This window comes from Protopterus annectens, chromosome 14.part0, assembly GCF_019279795.1.
Source record: "Protopterus annectens isolate FY-2018-M chromosome 14.part0, PAN1.0, whole genome shotgun sequence".
Taxonomy (NCBI): Eukaryota; Metazoa; Chordata; order Ceratodontiformes; family Protopteridae; genus Protopterus; species Protopterus annectens.
The window spans coordinates 423,655,926-423,674,137 of NC_056748.1; the positions used below are offsets into that span (position 1 = coordinate 423,655,926).

At 38.0% G+C, this 18,212-nt stretch overlaps 1 protein-coding gene across 6 annotated transcripts in view; it reads left to right on the top strand.

Annotated features, from left to right (window-relative positions):
- The window catches only part of CTBP2 (C-terminal binding protein 2), a 2,784,951-nt gene that overhangs the window by 432,534 nt on the left and 2,334,205 nt on the right, over positions 1–18,212 (top strand). For 4 of the 6 annotated variants that reach the window (XM_044056194.1, XM_044056191.1, XM_044056196.1 and 1 more), the window contains exon 2: positions 3,991–4,126. The exons of 1 other annotated variant lie outside the window; for it this stretch is intronic. The gene's annotated coding sequence lies outside the window, so the exon portion shown is untranslated. The remainder of the gene's footprint in view (positions 1–3,990; positions 4,127–18,212) is intronic. One more of the 6 variants, XM_044056193.1, reaches the window with a different exon arrangement.

The following is an 18,212-nucleotide window of genomic DNA, read 5'->3' on the forward strand; positions in this document are numbered from 1 at the left end:
TTTTACTCCTGGAAAGCATAACACTATTCAATGTTCATTATCTTCTCTGCAAATGTAAGTATCTTCTTCTTTTGGCTTTTTCCCGCTTAGGGGTCGCCACAGCGGATCATCTGTCCGCTCATGATTGGAAGTGGAGTTTTGCGGTGTCGAGTTGCAAGCCCAGCGCCCAACCTTCCACAGAAGGCAAACACACTTGCACGCACTCACACCTAGGGCCAATTTAGAGTGTCCAATCTACCTACTTCATGTCTTTGGGATGTGGGAGGAAACCCACGCGTCCACAGGGAGGACATGCAGACTCTGCACAGAAGGCACCCCAGCCGAGAATCGAACCAGAGAACCTCTTGCTGTGAGGTGGCAATGCTAACTGCTGCACCACAGTGGTTTCCCTTGCAAATGTAAGTATCATTTCCTCTGAATAATTGAATCTCCAATTACAATTACAAAAATATCATTTCTGACCAGATCTGAAGAATCCTCTGTTTCTAATTCAGTAATATCTGCTCTATCAATTGTTACAAAGGAATGATCTTCATCACCATTAGTCTTATTAATCTCACTGTTTTCATTGCTTATTACATTTTCAAGCAAACATTTTTGCTCAGTAGGGCTAGCCACTTGGCAGTGTGAACCTTGGCTCTAGATGATCATCACTGTTGAAGTGACACCCTGACCCTGAGTGTAAAAATGGGAAAAACAGATTTGGATGGATAGATAGAATTTCTCATCCAGTTAGTTTTGCTTATCCAAAGTTTGAACCAAGTTCTTCTGTCTTTCTCCTCTTGTTTTTTTTTTTTCTTATAGTAATGTCCTTCAATCCTTCCAAGTTCAGTTTTGATGTATTTCTTTTCACCTGCCCTTTGGCTTTTTTCTACCTTCTGTTTTGGGAAAAATGTGTCTCTTTCTGTTGACAGAACATTTTCTGATAGAACAATATTATTATTCCCTGCAGTCTGTGTATTACATAGCAAACCAGTGTCCTTTTTAGTATGTGTTTTGCTTTATAGACATTAACCAGTTTCTTTTTCTCCCTTGTTATTGTTGTGAACTCCATCCTGGCTTTCTTTTTATTTTCTTCTGTATGCTCAGAATCCTTAGATTGCTGAATACTTGTATCCAGAATTCCGACATTGGAGTTGGTATTATCTTGTTTAATAGGGGATGAGTGATGTTTGCTAACAATAGACACTTTTTTCCTAAATGTGTTCTATTTGCACTTTGCCTAATATTATTTATTTTATCAGTCCAGTCAGTAATACTGTGTATCTAACAACAGTTCTCCAAAGTGTAACAATTACAGAAGTGTAATCATTATTGGTGACTCGAGATTTACTACCAATAATGGTAAGTAAATCAACAAACTTTTGACATGAGGAATGCAGATCACCAGTGTTATCAGGTGTTACCTTTAAATATACATAGCATTTAGAACACTGTACAAGAATACTTGTGCTTTCTCATGTCACTAATGGCATACTCATTTAAGGAATCCATTTTCAGCTGCAAACAAATGAAGATGCACTATCCAAAGCTAAGAATACAGCTTCCATGGGACCAGATGACATCCCAGGCTGTGTACTACATGAACTACAAAATAAACTGGCACCTCACCTAAGTGTCATGTTTAATCATAGTCTCACGTCAGGCTTCATGCCCACTGAGTGGCACTCAGCTACAGTTATGCCACTCCACAAGAGGGTATCCACCTTGGATCCCGGGAACTACCACCCCATCAGTCTGACGAGCCTGATGTGCAAGGCCATAGAACGTATTATCATGGAACTTATAAACAAAGACATTGGCAACCTTCAAACACTGGACCCCACGCAGTTTGGGTTCATGACGGGCCAATCTTGTCTCCTGAACCTGATTCACTTCTTCAAATCAGTCTCCAGAGCCATGGACAAGGGTAAGGTGGTCCACACAGCCTATCTGGACCTCGCCAAGGCCTTCGACACCATCACCCACTCTGGAATCATAGATACACTTACTAAGCTGGGCATTGATCCCTGCGTCACTCGATGGGTTGCCAACTGGCTTACTGACAGAACCCACACTGTAAAAGTAGCTGACTCCAAATCCAGCTCCAGACAAGTGACAAATGGAGTACCTCAGGATTCAGTCCTGGGACCACTCTTGTTTGGCATCTACTTCTCTGAAGTACAGGCCAACACTAAGGGACGCTGGCTAACAAAGTTCGCAGATGACTGCAAACTGGGGGCCATTATTGAATCCCCAAATTATGTGGATATTCTACAAAGGAGCCGTACAAAAAACAGATGCTTGGTGCCAGAGCCATGGGCTCAAGCTCAATGCCAAGAAATGTATAATTATCCCCTTTGGGAAGAAACATGTACCCGTGAATTACCACATCGGTGGCAGTACACTAAACACCAAAAGTGTGATAAGAGACTTAGGGACACAGGTGGACAATGGTCTCACCTTCGATAACCACATTGCCATAACAGTCAGGAAATCCTTCTATGTGGCACACCTCATCACAAAGGGCTTTTCATCCAGAAAAAAGGAGGTCATTGTCCCACTGTACTCATCCCTCATTAGACGCATTATAGAATACAATGCCCCATTTGGTATGTGCCTCTCAAGACATCTGCAACAACTGGAAAGGCCGCAGAAATACCTCACTAAAAGAATCACAAGCCTAAAGCAGATGCCCTATGCTGACCGTCTAAAAAAATTCCATCTATACTCTGTCGCATATCATCTAGTCAGAGGCGATCTCTGCTTAACATACAAGGCCATGTCAAACCCAGAGCTGTTGGACATGCTACACTTAAAGAAATCCCAATCCCTCAGAGACACACACTCCAGGGATCTAAACCTTGTCATCACAATGAACAAAACATGCTGGAGGGATAGGGTCCTGACCCAGAGACTCCCCAGACTCTGGAACAGATTGCCCATACATGTCAAACAGAGAGCCTCTTTGGCCCTCTTCAAAAGGAACCCTGATGATTAGATGGGAGATAGGAAATTCACCCCAGGGATCATGTCAATCGCCCTGCTAGACAGGGATCCAGGGAAGTAAATACTGTGGGAATAAATAGCCAGGGAATTGTTATGGCTATGCTTGTATACGCCCTAGGGCCGATAGCCTAGTACCGACCTATGAACATATAAGAATTCTAAAAGAAAAGAATAATCAAAATCAATAACTACAAAATTCAGAGAGATTTTAAGTAAACTTCTATGAGAAAAAAATTACAACCAGTATACAGCTAATTATTAAACTGAGTACAGAAAGGCACTGCTCTGACCTACTGTACCAGTTGTGAAAATCACACAAAAGCTGGATTTGTTTACATTGCTCACAGTCGCACCTTGTTTTAACAGTAAAGATCAGTTAATCACAAACCAACACGAGCTTGTTTCAGGTAAGCTCTGTATTGTCCTGCTGCAGTCTGTGTGATTTATAGCTGACTAGGTCCCTTGGAATGGTTAGATTTTGCCTGTCAAAATCTCTTCCCTTTCTAACAACAAACAGTGGAAAGTAAAGGTAAAAAACAAAATAAAAATCAAACTAAATTTTGTCTACAAGCTCTCCCTTTTTCCTACAAACAGTAAAAAACAATAGTAAAAAGTAAAATAAAATATAAATCAAAATAAATCTTTGCTTACCAGACAACTGCACAGTCACTCAGACAAACACAGGATTGTTTCATATAAGTTCTGGGATTCAGTGGTAATTACTGGCCTAGGGTAGAGTTTGGTATATATCAGACTAGAGGAGTTAATAACTGCATATCAAGGACGCATTATTTTAAGCTGAATTGTAAGTGCATGACTCGTATAATAAAAAGAATGAGATATGAGTAGTCTTTCCAGTACAGATGATAAGTGATTTTATAATGCTAATATTTTCTTTCAGTTACTTATTGCTTGTGGTTGTATTTTTTATATGTTTTATTTTGCAACTAAAAATTAATATTTGCATAGACAGTGAACAAGATTTTTTTCTGTTTTTGTCAGTGCAGTTACAGGGAGTTTGTTTACCTTTGTACAATAATGGATGCCAGCAAAAAACTTCATGGACTTCATGTGCATTGAAGCAACAGAAGCAGGAGATAACTGTATGTTTTCAAAGCAGAACAGAACCTTCTTCCAGGTAGGCATTCAATAATTCCTCATATTGGAACAAGAAAACATGTATATGTGAGCAAATGTTTTTTCAGTTATGTCATTTGTAGAAGTTCTGAAGCCTGCCTTAGCCCCCCTAACCCTCCTACACCCCTTTATATTCATCCCATTCCTCTCCAACTCAACTTGGAAATTTTTGTTTACAATGAAAAATCAGTAAAATGTTTACAAAAAAATATTGTAATTCACATGGATTCTGATATATCATGATTTCCTTGGAAAACAGATAGCTGATCCTGTAAAGTATTGGTTGTTTAATTCCTTTCCAGTTAAAAATACAGTTTTCCTACTGATTATCAGGAAGAGACATGAAATCTTTAACATTGACTTGTTTTCATCCACATCAAACTTTTGAAGTCTCAGTTCATCACTTTATCTAAAGAACCCTCCCCCCAAGAAAAGCAGCATCCCTTCTTGCTCCCCTCCTGAGTCACTATTGAGATAGGAATACAGTAACTTGATGCAGGAATAGGGTATGCAGCCTTCTGCTAATGACTGGTGGGAGAAATGTGATGTGCATTGCCAATTGGCAGTACTAATTTAACTTTATAGAGACACTATGGATAGGCTGACCATTGCTTTCCTTGCACAGTATGTTCATCTTCCATTAGTTCAAACAGTGCCCCATGGCATATATTGTTTGTGAAAACAAAAGTATGTCACTTAGCACAAGACAAGTGAAGCTATGCTCTTACATTTATTTATATGCCATTTATATTTACAGGCTGCTTTCTGTAATCTGTTGTTTGATTCCCTTAGCCTTGATTTGCCCGCTTTGTGAGTCTGAGCAAGTCATGTAACAAGACAGTGCTCTGGGGCTATTAGGAAACCAAGTTAGGCTCCTCAGTTGTCTTCCTTCCTGCATGCCTAGTAACTTCCAATGAACACCATTGAAGCTGATTGGCATATGCATGTGTGTGAGATGCCCCACCACTGGACCGGTAATCAAGGAGCCTCAATCCTCACCACTGGCACCAGTGGGAGACATACATTGGGAGGATGACACACACAATATTTCCAGATGCAGCTCACTGCATCAAGTGCAGTTTCCCTTAAGAGCACACAGTTAGTCCAGGGCTGGTTTCTCCCTCTTTCTCCAGATCCTCAGTAAGACTCCCCACTGACACAGCTATAGAGTCGAGTCCTTATCCAGGGTTCCAAACCAAGTCCTCCAACACTCTCTCTGTCCAACCAGTACTTCGTGTCCCTGCCCAAGTAGCTGACATACTCACACTTGGAGATTTGTTTTACACACACACACACACACACACACACACACACACACACACACACACACACACACACACACACACACACACACACACACACACACACACACACACACACACACACACCTGGGAAAGGCTGGCATAGGTTTACTAGCTTTACTCCCTTCTGCCAAGACTATAAGGCAGTTATCATTGCCACCAGAACCCCTTATCAGCTACTTTAAGGCCTTTAACAAAGGGTGTCCAATCTTACAGTGCAATGTTACTATTGATATAAATGGTAGTTTGACCAAGAGCAAGGCTGTTAGAAGTGGCCCACAGTGTCACCAAAAAAACATGCAAGTACTCTCAAAACTTAAATATCTCTAGACAGATCAGCCACAATGAAAGGTTTAAATATATTTAGTAGTAAATATTAAAAGAACAAGAAAATACTCAGTACATATTTACATTGATAGCAGAGTTCAAAATAACAGGAAATGTTTAAAATAACATTGCAGGACAGTCTCAAATAAATAAAGAAAAACATCTAAATTAAGTGTTGCTGTATTCCTGGCTATATCTAAGAGAATTACTATAACCTAGAAACTTACTCAGAGCAAGGCAAATGTGTTGTGAATGGATCTTCTCTAGTTGTTGTCAGGTCAAAGAGAGAATACAGAATGCTCTCTCTCTCTCTCTCTCAAAAACCTCTCAAATTAATATCTCAACTATTAGTACTGGGATAGCTTGCAGAATTACATAATTTATTATCATCTGACTCTATCTCAGGTGAAAACCCCCACTGCTGGAATCAGGTAGTATTTAGCATCTACCTGTGAAAATACATAGACAAGAGCTTTTCCTCAGATCTTTGGCAAATGGTGGAAGTCATAAAACAACAAAACACTTCAGAAAGCTCCTTAGTTTTAGACAGTATGTTTCCTTGCTGCACTGAAACTGAAAGACAGCATCTTTTTATGGCCTAGACATGAAGTAATTTAATTTCAGCTATTTTTCTGAAGTTTTGCAAGTTAACCTCCAGTATTCCAGCTTCCTCTGATAAAATGTATTCCAGATAGCTGGGCTGGCAGTATCTCCTTTTGTGACAGTGTGATTCATGCATTTAGCCTGATTTTTGGACATTGCCTTGGGGAAGCTGTAAAACCAGACTGTAGCCTGTACAGTTGTGCACTCAGGTGTTCCTTGTCAGCATTACTTACTTTGTTTGCATTCTTTAACTGTAGTAAGGCCAAAATTCAATTACATTTTTTTTGTAAATTAGTTCTACCGTGTCAATATCATGTGCATTTCTATTCCATTTATCACAATAATAGAATAGTGTAAGCGGTTTTCAGAGCTCTTTTAATGTTCTTACTTGTTTTACTTCCATACTGAAAAAAAAAAACAGTATACACTTTTTATTCCTTATCCAATAAATAGTATTTTACTTTCCAGAGGAGTAGTAATTAAGTGCCCAGAATCTATTAAAAGCATAATGTAGAGGATCATGATCAGGTCTGCGATTGTAACAAGTACATTATGTGTTTGAGACAAGGATACCAAGAAATTTACCTCAAGAGTGAAGTTTGAAAGGTGAAACTTGGCATCCATGTTGAGAACACGTAATAATGAGTTACGACTGGAGACCTGATCATAATTCTTTGTAGTGCGTGGAACTTTATTTGCTCTTTGTACTACTAGTACTTGTACTGTACTAGTTACAGAAAAAAAAACTTTGTGTTTTGTCAGCCTTCAAAGCCATAAAGCACTTAGAGAGCAGTGTCAGAAATATGGTGTAAAAATGTCTCTTATGTTTACTCTTACCTTGGCATGCCTCTCAGCTGACCAGATTTCCACTGAATGTCCAGATTTTTGCATTATATTTGGTCATTTCATCATAAAACCTGTGATTTTTCTAACAAATCACTGAAGACTGAAATCACTAAATAATGGTATACATTTGAGTTTCAGACTTCATATCCTTCAGAAAATCCTGTTATTCTAGCAGATTTCTAAGTTTACAACTCAGGGACACATTACTGGCACAAACAGCAGGCAGAAACAAATCCATTTTAATTCTGCTGCTGTCATCTGCTGGTCAGTACTAGCAGATTTGACTGTCTAGCACTTTAACTGATTTGTCTTTTTCCAGATTTCGAAGCACAATCATGAGCTCCATGCACAACAATATTATGCTTCAGACTTTGGCTTTGCCCTTGCTTGTTATGGGTTGAACTTGATTGTAAGTTCACCAACACCTGCTGAAGTAATGCTTGACTTGTGTATTACTAAGTATTTTCTGTTGAAGATTAATGTGTTTTTTTTCCACACATACTCTTACTCATGAAAAGAAAATAGTACAAATTTACAGGCTCTGCCACCAAGACTTGTTTATAATTAAGAATTACATGTCAAAGCACTTAGAAATGCTCACATAGCGTACACATTTCAGTACTTTCAATCTGAAAAAAGTACTCAGAAGGTGATTCAGGTATTTTTTGTTGTGAGATGTTACTGAAGTGCTGTGTGAGCAATGATTTTGCATATGCAGTTGCACATGTTTATTAATAAATCAGCAGTACTCATTCCCTGCAACAGAGTAGCTTTGTATCTCCCTTCTCATGCTTCCCTTTGGATTGTCAGTTTGTAGTGCTCTCCTACTGATCTTGTGCTTAAAGCAAAAGCCTGAAACTGCAATGGTGATGTCTTTCCAAGACAAAGCAGGACAAAATGACACTAATAAACGCAGTGTGAAAATCAGTTTCTGTAACAAGCCTGACAGTTTGTCTTACGCAGAATGCATTCTGTTAGACATATTCAGTTTTATGTTAAGGGACTGAGGAATTGGGGCTCTATACTGTATTGAAAGCTAGGGTGCAAGGAAGAGAAAGTATCGTCAGGCAGCCTGCTAAAGGTAAAGAAGAAAACAAAGTAATCTGGCAGAGACAAAGAGAAAGATGTGATAATAGAAACCAGAGGGGTACTTCATTTGGAAATAAAAGGTAATATTTAGCCACCAGATTATTGAGGTGTTTCCAACTGCAGTAGTTTTGAAGGAGATTGGAGGGGTACAATAATGAAAAAATTTCATTTATTATGCGAAAAGCAAAGTAAGGGGATTAACTTTATTAATTGTGAGAAGGTTATGTAGATTGAACGAGTTGTCTTCAGTTGAGAAATGACAAGGGAAGAGTACTGATTGACTGACAAGTCTGTATCCTTAACTGAAAACTTCACATTAAGTGCTCTAATTTTGGAAATATAATATTTTCTGCGTTCTTACAGGGGAATGAGGAAAGAAGTAGTCTATGTTTAGAAATACTACCTCTATGAATTGCATAATATCTGTGTTCTAAAGCTATGTGCCTTTCTGTTAGACTACATAAGGTGAGATAGTATTCTGAATGTTGTCATGTTATAATACACAGTTTTCAGAAGTTCAATTAAAAGAGATGCAAAGAGTTAACTCTGTTCAGCTAAAATGTCAGCAGAGCTGCATAAATAAAGTCTGTGTATTTACATTGCATCATTTGAAACTGCATATTTAAAGGAAACTGTCATGCTGGTTGAAGCCACCTGACATTTAGAAGGTCTGCAGAGAAGATTTGTTTGTGACAGCTTCAAATTACAATTGAGGGAACTTGAAAAGAAAGAAAATGGATAGTACCCATTTAAATGTCATCGCAGGGAGGTGAATATATTTTCTCATAATAGAATTATGTAATTATATCAGGTCAAGTGAAAGATTCTTTTGCAGAGGGATCTCTTGCTGAATTTTAGTGCTTTTCATGCATCCAAGTTAGCAAAGAAAATGAAAAATGATTTTAATCTCGAAAACCATAATTTGCTAAAAAACTTCACGTCTGAGTCAAAAGTGATGCAGAGGAAGGTGTTATTTGTCTTAATTTCAGTCTCGTGAAACTTCCTATTTTTTCCTGTCAAGAAAGCTAAGATTAGTATAAGGATGCGTTTTTTTAGTCTGGATAAAACGAAGTTGGAGGTTGAAGTGTTGGGTGGAATAAAGATTGAATGGGTCAGCCACAAGTGTGTTTTAGTAGAAATGTAACACTCCTTGGGGTTCAAAAATGGTTACCTCTAACAGCAAGCCTTAGCATGAGTGATCAGCCCCTAACTGTAGCCCTTTTCAATTCAGAAACAACCAGTTTGTAGTGATTTCGCATGAGTAGAAGCATCACCATGGAGTGTGGCCCCACAAGCTCTGGTGCATGGCAATGAGGAATCTGCGGGAGCAGCTAATGCTAATTAGCCATGTGCTGTTCCCTGGAAATGTCTGCAGCAACCAATTTACACTGCCAGGAGATTCAGGGAATCATTTGGTTGTATAAATTACCATGGTCAGCTCAGAAATTTAATGTGATGAGAAGGCAGAGGTGACTTTTTGAAGTCAGTAGATGAACTCACATTGTAGATAAGTTCATCAGAGTCATAGAGGTTGAGGGGTGTGTGTGTGTTTCTGAGTGCATGGCATTGTGTGTGCATGTCTACAGAGGTATGAATGGAGTTAGATAACTGTGTATGCATTTGTTTGTGTATGTGTGTCTTCCTGGGCAGTTGCAGTAGTACAGCTAGGTATGGGATCAAGAGTGTGTGTGTGTGTGTGTGTGTGTGTGTGTGTGTGTGTGTGTGTGTGTGTGTGTGTGTGTGTGTGTGTGTGTGTGTGTGTGTGTGTGTGTGTCAGAGCAAGCATGTGGGTGAATGGTTGAGTGTGTCTATTAATCTGATCGGGTGTGGAGGTGTTATGATGTTGCATTCAAGTCTGTGTGTGTGTGTGTGTGTGTGTGTGTGTGTGTGTGTGTGTGTGTGTGTGTGTGTGTGTGTGTGTGCGCGCATGTGTGCGCGTGTGAGTGGATCATTGATAAAGAATTCTGCTCAAAGTGAAACATAATGGACAATGAATGACCACCCTCAGGGATAGTTTTTAAATATTACTCAAATTCACTTAAAATATTTATAGAACAACAAATTTTGCATCAACATGCATTTTCTAAATGTTAAGAAGTATTAAATGTTAACGTTTGGCACTGATGAGTAATTTTAATCCTTGGAGATTTAGCAGAACAGATAAAATTTAACAAGGAGTATAGCAAATATATGAGGCAACATCAGGAGTGTTCTGCAATTTTACCGACAGTTTAAAGGTATGGTACCTGTGCCAATGTGAAGAATGGGCTGTCAGAGGACACTACAAATGCAAAGTGCTTTTAGCACAGGTAGAAATGTGCACAAGGTGTAGTAAACCCTTTTAACCTCACTGGGTCAGTAAGGAGAGTGAGGCATTTTGGGGCTGCGCCACACTAGTGCCAAGGGAACAATTTTTCCCCTTTTCTCTTCCTATCTTTTGTCAACAACTGGTAGCACCCTCTGCATGGCATGTGCAAAGTCATCAGGGTTTTACCACTCCTTACCTTCCAAACCGGACTGACATAAGCAGGACTGTCCTACTCACCCACAGGTAACAACTATGTGGTTGTTTCCTTGGTCTCCATCAGGGAAATGAAACTATTTGTGTCTACCCAGAGCACATGCACCTCACTTCTCCCACAAGTATGAGGACTCCCATCCTCTCTTCTTGAACTATCAAGTGCCCCAACAGTATTCAAACTCATGACTTTATCCTTGTACGCTACCAGTGCAGGCATATTTCCCAGTGTCTATATTGCCCTTGAAGATGTATTATGTTAACAATTCAAATTATTTTTTTTTCTTCTTTTAGGACCCACTTTTGTGTGCCTTCCAGATGACCATTAGTTGCTTGGCTTTATCATGCTACCTTGAATGTCCCTGGTAGCATCTCTCAGAGCTAGGACTATACAAAGTATCAGTGTTCTAGCTAGATATCACTGAAAGCAAATGTGGCAGTCCACGAGTGGCACTAATGTTAATTGCTCCCAAGATGAACTCAGAACCAAAGAGCAAACTCTTGCCAAAAAAGCCGAGTTCAAGAAAAACACTGTTGCTTCCAGACAAAATTTATTACAAAGATTAAGCACTCCCATTTGGCTAATTCATAGACTTCTTCACAATCCAGAATTCTGAAGAAGTCTGTGAAGTTGCTGGACAAAAGTGTTTAATCTTTCTAATACATTTTGTCTGGAAACTACACTGTTTTTCATGGACTTGGCTTTTTTGGCTAATGTAAATTAGCCATTTGCTCTACCCTAGAACAGTGCACAATGGTTGGAATAGCATGGCAGAGCAATTCAAAGATGAGCTCTACTGAGAAATTTTGGAGGGAAGCAAAAGGAAAGTATAGTTTTTTTTCACCATTGCTGTTTGTGACAGCAAGAAGGCAGCACAAGTAGGTACTATGAAGCAGTGTGACTGTGTGTGTGTGTGTGTGTGTGTGTGTGTGTGTGTGTGTGTGTGTGTGTGTGTGTGTGCGTGTGTAGGGCTATGAGTGGAACAGTATGACTGTATTGTCACTCATCTTATGTGCATTAAGAAGAAGATGAGGTTTGGGTATTCGTTTAGGTAGTTTATTTTATACAAATACATCAGGGTGCATGGCAGGAACATTGAACTTAAACGAGCTATCCAACTAACTGAATGACTACATGCTTACATGCTTTCATTCTGGCTGCTCACTCAAAGTGGCACTCTTGCTTACATGTGTTCAGTACTTGTATGCACATGCTGGCTCACTGGAAAGATTCTTAAAGGTACATCACACACACTGATCTACATTCTCCCTCTTTACTGAGGTGTGTAACATAAACAATGACATTTCAATAGGCATGCAATTATACAGACATTAATAAAAGAAAAACCACAGTCATGTCCAGGTTGCCTTGTATCTGGAGCTAAGTTTTGAGATGCAACCTGATCTTGTGACAATAATAGTTAGGACTGGGTTTAGCAACAGGGACAATCGCTCGAGAATACATACATACATACATACATACATACAAATGTTTCAAGCACGGGCATTAAAGCCACTCTAGCTTGTCAATATACCAAAACACTTGTTCCCATAATAAATGTCCAGGCTGTTCTTAAAAATATCTAAACTAGTACTTGCTTTAATGTAATTTGGTAGTCTGTTCCAAGCATCAGCTACTCTATCAGAGAACCAGTTAGTACACTTCTCATTCCTATAGAATCTTCTACATAGGTTATCTGATGATTCTCTAGTACTTTTTGAGAACCCCAAACATTCCTAGAGGTAGTTGTCACTAAATACCCTATATACCTGAATAAGATCTCCTCTTAGATATCTGTAAGAGACACTGTGCAAGTTCAGATATTTTAGTCTTTAATAATAACTTAGATTTTCACATCCATGGATGCCCTTAGTATATTTCCGCTGTACTCTTTCCACTTTATTCATGCTTGTTTTCCTATAGGGTTTCCATATTGTTATTCCATACTCAAGTGTGGGTCTAATGTAACTAACAAACAATGACTTCATTATGTTTGATTTCCTAGACTTTATAAATCTTTTTATACAACCTATAGTTCTATAACTATCATTAGCCAATTGGTTGATATGATTAGAAAAACTCATAGCTGAATCTACCCATATACCCAGGTCCTTAAATGAGTCCACAGTTTCAATCACTGTGTGTTGTATTAAATATTCACCTTTCAGTTTATGTCTCCCAAATCTCATATGCTTAGTTTTTGATGTATTTATCAACATATTATTCTCCTGTTCCCAAATGGTCAGTTTAGTCAAATTATTTTGCAGACGCGCCTTATCTATAACACTTGTAATTAGTTTACCCAATTTCAGGTCTAGACTGTAGAACACATCAGAAGAAAAAGTAAGGTCTGAAAGATATAATATAAACAAGTAAGGGCCTAGTACAGAGCCCTGTGGGACACCTTGACTGTAACCAAGTATTTCACCTGTCCACTTGGTGTGTGATACTTGCCATGTCCTATTTATAAGCCATGCAGCTATCCATCTTATCAACAGTACATCAATACTTAGTTGTACTAATTTATTGATCAGTGTTTTGTGCATGACCCTGTCAAATGATGAAGTTAAATCTATATAAATCACATCACACCACAATTTTTCATTAATAGCTGTTATTATATTGTTATAGAACATCATGTTACAGGTGGTAATAGATCTATTTTCAACATATGCATGTTGATATATGGTTTCAAGTCCCAACCTATCCAGTTCTGACAATAACTTATCCAGTATTACCTTCTCCATTATTTTTCCACAGCATGAAAGTAGACTTAAGGGTCTATATGATTCCGGGTTTGTCCAATCTTGAGGACTCTCCCCATATTTATATGACCTAGTGAGTAATAGATGTAATGGCAGTGTAATTTCTTGCTTAGGTGTTCTCAGGTCATTGTTACTTATTCCGTCTCCTCCCTGCTCTTTGTTTGGATCCTGTTTGCACAGTTCTTTTTCAATATAATCTAATTTGATTCCAGTATCTGGGGTTACCTGGATGTCACTAGGACAACTTACCACCCCTTTTGTGGAGCCAAACTGTTTTGCATAAAATTTTGTAAATATATGGGTCTATATCAGTTCAACAAAACAGCACATCATCGAATACAAAACCTCGAACTTCTAACCACGAAATCTAAAATCATCGAAAGTTCAGAACAGTGAATATTTTCCCTGGGAAAAAGTTCACTGTTCCGAGAAACACACACACAACACAAGCACACCAAAAAAACAGCAATCTACACACATACACTTAAAATCCTACATCGAACCCTACACTAAACTGTACATATACAGTATATCTATCCACTATCCTTAACCCAAACCCTAACCCTAAGGTCCGTCACTATCGCAAACTCACCTCACCCACGCCCTAACCCTAACTCACATACCCCGCTCTAACCCTAAAGTCTGTCACTATCGCACACTCACCTCACCCACGCCCTAACTCTAACGTCCACACAATTACACACTTAACTTTCCACCACAGTGCTGAAAATAGTGAAGCCACAGAAACGGACAACCGAATTCTTTCCCTAGGAGAAAATTTGGTTATCTGCAGCTTCGCTATTTTCAGCGTTCGCCATTTTTGGTTTGATATTAGGCCATTCATAGTATTAACACTTTGATGATCTAATATAAACCTGTATAATCTGTTGTATCTGAGAATAAATTTTAGAATCTGCACGCAGTTTATCAATTTGTGCATCTTTACTCCTTCCACATCTTGTGTATCTATAAAAAGGTTTCCTATTATGCTCATTATCTTTATATAAATTTTCTTCAAGTTTTTCTTGATCTTGTCTAACACTATGCTTAATCTGTTTGTCCAGCTCATTTATTTCAGTTTTCAAAGTTGTAGTTCGACCTCTCTTCCATTTCTTATATTTTTTTGTCTCCCACCTTAATCAGGTATTGTGTTTTTATGGAAATATACCCCCCTGATGTTGCGTGCTTAGATCCTGATGTTAAACATTTTTTTGACTTTTTGCACTCAATTTCTCTTCATCTGCAGTTTTTCCTCTGAACACCTCATTCCAGTTAGTTTTATATAGTAACTCTTTTGCTTCTCTATAATCTGTAATTAACCTATGCATTGGCTTAGATTTCAGTTTGGCAGAGTTATCTAGCAACAAATTAACCTTTATGACCCAATGATCACTGCACATCAATGGTGGTAAAACTTGACTTGAAGTTAGAGTAATTTCTTTGGGAACACAAACAATATCTAGTATATTCCGTTCCCTGGTAGGTTTTTTTACAATCTGAATTGAAACATTTGTTGTTCCCATAATGTACTCTGTGCATAATTTCTTTACTAACATTGTTGAATCAATATTATTCCAGTCTGTTTCTGGTAAATTTAAGTTCCCAGCTAATATTATTCTTCCCTCCTGTGTTTCATGTAAGAAATGTATGAATTCCTGTAGGTCATCTGCACTTGATTTTGGTGGTCTGTACACTTCAACAATTGTTATATGTTCAAGGGTTGTCTTTATTGTCACAGTTACACAGTCTATAGTATTGGTGTTATCACTGAACATGTAATAATCACAAGTCTCACAGCTATCTTTAATTCCTATCATAACACTTCCACCTGATTTTTTTAGAATGTCTGTTACAGTAAAAACATTTATACCCTGACAGAACTGGTTTCCAGTCATTGTTCTTTAACCATGTTTCATAAACTATAACAACATCAATCTTGTGGGAACACAGCAAATTTTCTAATAAAAAACTTTATTATTAATGCTCCTAGCATTAACAACCATCAGAGATGCATCAGATGCTGCTATCTGTGAACTGTTACATCTTTGACCTGGCAAAAATCCTGGCTAGTTTTTGCCAAATATTGCAAAATATCTGCTGCAAAAATTCTCTTCCCTGATCTAGACAAATGCACACCATCCTGTCTGAACACGTGTGCACAGCACAAGGCTTGGATGATCTACACATTTCCATTTTTTAAAACAGGACATTTTTTCCATGTAGGCATTTATCCAAAAAATCTTTTCATTCACAGCGACCTGACTATCCTTTCTATAGGTGATTTGTGAAAAATATGTCCTAACACCAGTACAAGCTATACTATCTAGGAGGGTTGTCAGTTCCCAACTAACAGTCAGAGAATCTTTGTTGGTGACATAATTTGTACCAACATTAATAAGAACGGATCCATACTTCCTTACATTAAGGCATTCCAAGGCATGTTTCACATCTTCTGTTTTTGCTCCTGGCAAGCATAACACTACTCGATGTTCATTATCATCTCTGCAAATATAAGTATCAGTTCCTCTAATAACCGAATCTCCAATTCCAAGAATATCTTTGCTGACCATCTCTGAAGAATCTTCAACTTCTAATACAGTCATTTCTGCTCTATCAATTGTTACAAAAGGTGGATCTTCATCACTATTAGTCTTATTAATTCCACTGTTTTCATTGCGTATTAAATTCTCATCCAGCTGGCATTGTAAATCCACAGCTTGAGCCATGTAGTCAGCATCTGTCTTTCTCTTCTTTTTTCTTACAGTAATGTTCTTCAATCTTTCCACGTTCAGTTTTGATTTCTTTCTTTTCACCTACCCCTTGCCTCTTTTTTCTACCTTTTCCATTGGAAAGGTGATGCCTTTTTCTGTAGACTGAGGGTTTTCTGATAGACAGATATCTACATTCCCTGTCACCAATGCATTACATAACAAAGCAGAATTCTTTTTGCTACATATTCTCTTTCCTTTACAGTCATTAGTCAGTTTCTTTTTCTTCCTTATTATTTGTTGAGAACTTCTTCCTTTCTTTCTTTTTTGCTTCCTTCTAAAAAAACAGATCCTCAGATTGCTGAATACTTGCATCCACAATTCTATAGTTCTTAGGGGTCTCATCATGTTTCATAGGAGTTGAATGTTCTTTGCAGAAAATAGATGCATCATTTCCTAAATCTGTTCTATTTGTTCTATTCCTAACATTATTTAGTTCATCAGTCCTGTCATTAATATATGATACAACAGTTCTCCAAGCCATGCCAATTGCACATGTGCAATCATCATCATTAAGTTGAGATTTGCTTCAAACAATGGTAAGCAAATTATCCAACTTTTGACACGAGGAACAAAGATCACCAGTGTTACCTTTAAATATGCATAGCATTTATTACACTGTACAAGATTCTTGTGCATTAGCAAATCGTTAATTGCATATGCATTTACGGAATCCATATTCAGCTTTAATTGAATAAAATATTGCAAAGGAAAAAAATTACACAAAGTCAGTAGCAAAGAATTCAAAGGAACTTAAATCAACTTCTATGACAAAAATTATACCAGCAATATACAACTAAATAATAAAATACAATAAAGTTGTTCTGACCATATAAGTTCTACCAGACAGACAGAAGTTGTAATATCTTTACGTCGCATGCTCACTGTAGCTCGCAGTCGTACCTTCTTTTAACAGTAAAAATAAATAAAACTTCTGTTACCAGTCAACTCCAAAACAAATCACAAACCAAGACAGGATTGTTTTGATATGCTCAGAATTTTCTTCTCTGCAGTCTGTGTAAATTTATAGCTGTCTAGGCCCCTTGTGGTGGCTAGAGTTTGCCTGTCCAAAACCTACCCCTGTCTCACAACCAAAAATGAAACTAAAGGTAAAACAACAAAATATGATTCAAAGTAAAGCTTTTTAATAAGCAGTCCCTTCCTACCTACAACCAGTTAAAAATAGTGATAACAAATGCAATATAAATTCAAATAAATCTGCTCTTACCAGTCAACTCCACAAAAACCAAGACAGGATTGTTTTGATATGCTCAGAATTTTCCTCTCTGCAGTCTGTGTAAATTTATAGCTGTCTAGGCCCCTTGTGGTGGCTAGAGCTTGCCTGTCCAAAACATATCCCTTTCTCACAACCAAAAGTGAAACTAAAGGTAAAACAACAAAATATAAATCAAAATAAAGCTTGTTAATAAGCAGTCTCTTCCTACCACAGTTAAAAATAGTGATAACAAATGCAATATAAATTCAAATAAAATTTGCCTTACCAGTCAACTCCACAACAAATCACAAACCAAGACAGGATGGTTTTGATATGCTCAGAATTTTCCTCTCTGCAGTCTGTGTAAATTTATAGCTGTCTAGGCCCCTTGTGGTGGCTAGAGCTTGCCCGTCCAAAACCTATACCTTTCTCACAACCAAAAGTGAAACTAAAGGTAAAACATCAAAATATGAATCAAAGTAAAGCTTGTCCTGCTTGAGGAGTCTCAGGGATTTTCTCAGGACCGGGGATTGTTGACAGAATGTCCTTTGGAACAGGAACATTGGACAATTCAATCTGCGAACTAGAATTTGTCACAGGCAAGATGCTATAACACTGGGTCGGACACTGGTAACAAATGCTTCCGATTTCAT